This window comes from Anoplophora glabripennis, unplaced genomic scaffold, assembly GCF_000390285.2.
Source record: "Anoplophora glabripennis isolate ALB-LARVAE unplaced genomic scaffold, Agla_2.0 scaffold53, whole genome shotgun sequence".
NCBI lineage: Eukaryota > Metazoa > Arthropoda > Insecta > Coleoptera > Cerambycidae > Anoplophora > Anoplophora glabripennis.
The window spans coordinates 4988-8276 of record NW_019416376.1 but is presented as its reverse complement, the minus strand read 5'-3'; positions in this window follow the sequence as shown (position 1 = coordinate 8276).

Here is a 3289-nt window from a genome sequence, read left to right as displayed (position 1 = left end):
ACTTAAGATATTAATTTTTTACTCGAAAACGAAGCAAGATATCAAAAAAAGTAAAGAGACAAAAAAGTTGTATTTTTAATCGCATAATTAGAAAAACATATGACACCTAAGAAAAAGCAGTGACGTCTCATATGTTTGCTTATTAATATCAACAGGAGCGAGTCATTTTCGGACGTAGGTTTATAGGAACTTTCTTTCTTATTTTTGGTCAAGAAAAATCCCCCTGAATTTTTGCGCAATATTAATGGGACACCCTGTATAGGGTGTCCCAGTGTCAGAGTACAAAAATGTACCAGGGGGTAGACCAGACCAAAATAAGAATAAAAATTCTTATAAAATATTTTTCTGCGATGCACTCCCACTGAGTTACAGGGTGTTGTTTTGAAAAAAATAATAACAACTTTCCGCAATAACTCAATAACCCTTTAAGGGATTTGAGTAATTTTTGGATGAAGTGTACATCTATTAAAGGTCATTAAAACTATAAGGTGCGAATTTCGATCTGACGCCAGGGGCAGCCTAGGCCGACTTGTCCTCATGGTTATGTCTTCATAACTTTTGCATATCTTAGTTTTATGTAATTTGATTAAGTTTTCATGAATCTGCAATCAATTTTGTACAAATATTATACTCTTGTTTCATAGCTCAAAAATGAACCGTTTTCAAGTAAATTGGGTCTAAAGTATAGACCGCATTAATTCGTAGAAAAATGCATGTAGATTTTATTTGTTGTTATCTAGTAAGTACCTGTCATTATAAAAAACAAAGCTGTTTACAAGCGTACATGTCAAAATTAATTACAGTACTCGAAGTTACGAGAAATTAAATTTACAAAACAACAAGATATTAAGTATTATGGAATTTTCTAACAACGAATATGCCCATATATTTGTCTACGGTTTCTGTGACGGAAATTCATTGGCGGCCTCACGCAGGTTTCCAAACAGAAGGCAACCTTCACGGCACGTATTCCAACGAGTTTTCCAGAGAGTCTGTGAGACCGGGAGTGTTAAAATTGGAAATACCAGAATAACAGGTAATTTGGAAGATGCATGGAAGATTTGGAACATTTTAGAAGAAAATGTAATAGCTGCTGTTGTTGATGATTCTTCCACGAAGCAGCGTCTGGAGAGTTTTAAACCGAGAAGAACTGCACCCATACCACCCACATAAAGTACAAACTTTGTACCCTGGTGATGCCGAAAAAGGGGTACAATTTTGCAGGTGGTTGTTAGAAAATATCGATAATGTCGAAAATTTCCGTTAAAAAATATTATGGAGCGATGAAGATACCTTTACGAGAATTGGTATAAACAATTTAAAAAATTTTCATGTCTGGTCCATTGAAAATCCGCATGTGATACGACCCTCCACGTTTCAAAGAAGATTCTTTATAAATGTCTGGGGAGGAATCTTCAACGGAGTCATTCTGCCTCCTCAAATTATTGTAGACCGTTTGAGTTCAGAGAGATTCAGATTCAGTAACACGAGAGACGATTTACTTCAAAAAATTAATCTAATTAAATCTAAGATAGTATGGAACGCTGAAGAAGAAAAGAGTTTCTTTAGATATATCTTATTATAAGAGAAATAAATTTTGATCTCATATTAATGTGCGGTGTGGTATGCTAGGTTCAAAAATATCAGGGCCATACTTCTGTGATGGTTATTTAATTTAATAAAGATAAATTATTTGAATGCTACCTTTGAAGACCGCCACGTTCCCCAGATATTAATCCATTGGATTTCTTTCTCTGGGGTTTCGTAAAAAACGAAATTTATTTAACACCACCAACCACATTGATCAATTGAAAGACAGAATTAGTACCGCAATAAATAATATTCCACATAACGTTAAATTAAATTCAGAAATGTAATTCCAAGATGCGTATTATGTATTGAAAGAAATGGACAACAGTGTCAACAGTACTTTTTAATTTCACTATTCATTTTACATTTTTGTTTGCATTTAATATTGTATTTATAATTGTACTGCTATCGCGAGCACCATCAACCAATTTTCTTTGGGGCTTTTTTTGGTGTCTAAAATTTATGCCAACAAGCTCACGACCACCACCAAAATTCAGTCGCATTTATGTAAAACGGTCATGGAAAATTTCGACAAAAGAATGCGCATGTACCAGCAATTGCTATTCCATACGTAAGCCTATATTGTATACTTTATGAATCAAAAAATTTACAAATTTAAAGTAAAAACATGTGTTTTATATCAAAATTACTTCTTATTGAAGTAGGCCAGCACATTAAAATTGACCCAGAACTTTTTAAAGACTAAGAATTAATGTTGGCCATTGTCTTTTGCCTGCCTAGCGCCCTGTTGTCATATCACATCAGGCGGATGGTCACCGAAATTGGCTCAATGTCAGAGATGTTTAACACTGAGATTCACGAACTAAACAATGCTTTCAGAAAATAGTAATTATATTATATTATAAGTATTTTTAGTTATAATTTGTGTAAATGGAAAGTTGTTTTATGACACTATGTTTGTCTAACAGAAACTTGACACAAAGAAGCAAAGCAATAAAAAAATATTTTTAATATTTTTGCATGTTAAGGTTGACCGAGGATTTTTTAAGATATACATAGCTATTATAACAAATTTATTTTATTATGAATATATTTGGCAGCATATAGCTTCCACATCTCTGAGAAAAAAAAACCGTTAACCACGGACTTTTACAGTTTGTTCCAGACTAACTTCTTACTTTATATATTGGCTCTCTAATAGATCCGTACGGTATCAAATAACTAATAAGCGAAGTTGAGAAAACGTTTTACAACTATTAGTACTCTCAAAGTGAGCGATTCGTACTAATGGCTCACTTTGTTGGATTTAGTGTAGTAAATGGTCTGGAAAAAACGGAAGTAGGGACGTTGTATTTCAATTAAAACTAGTCAAACAATATCAGGAAAATGGTTAAACAAAGTTCATCTAACCAGTCCGCTGATGAAAACTCATTCGGAGCATTTTCCAACTTTTTAGTTCGATGATGATGAATCGGGTGGTGAATAATGCTGATATTTTGCCTTATTATATAGGGTGAATCTTACATGTGTACAGGGTGGTTGATTTTTGATAGTTTCATAGGGTACAGCCAAAACGGTGATAGATACAAAAAATCTGATATCGATGTCCCGTCCTCTTTTTTTGAGTTTACTTCGCTGGTAACAAAAGGTCTTGGCTAACTTGATTAGTTTTAGATATACAGGGTTTTTTTGAAAAATGGCCCATTTACATTAACCTCTCTATCTCCGTTGTCATTCA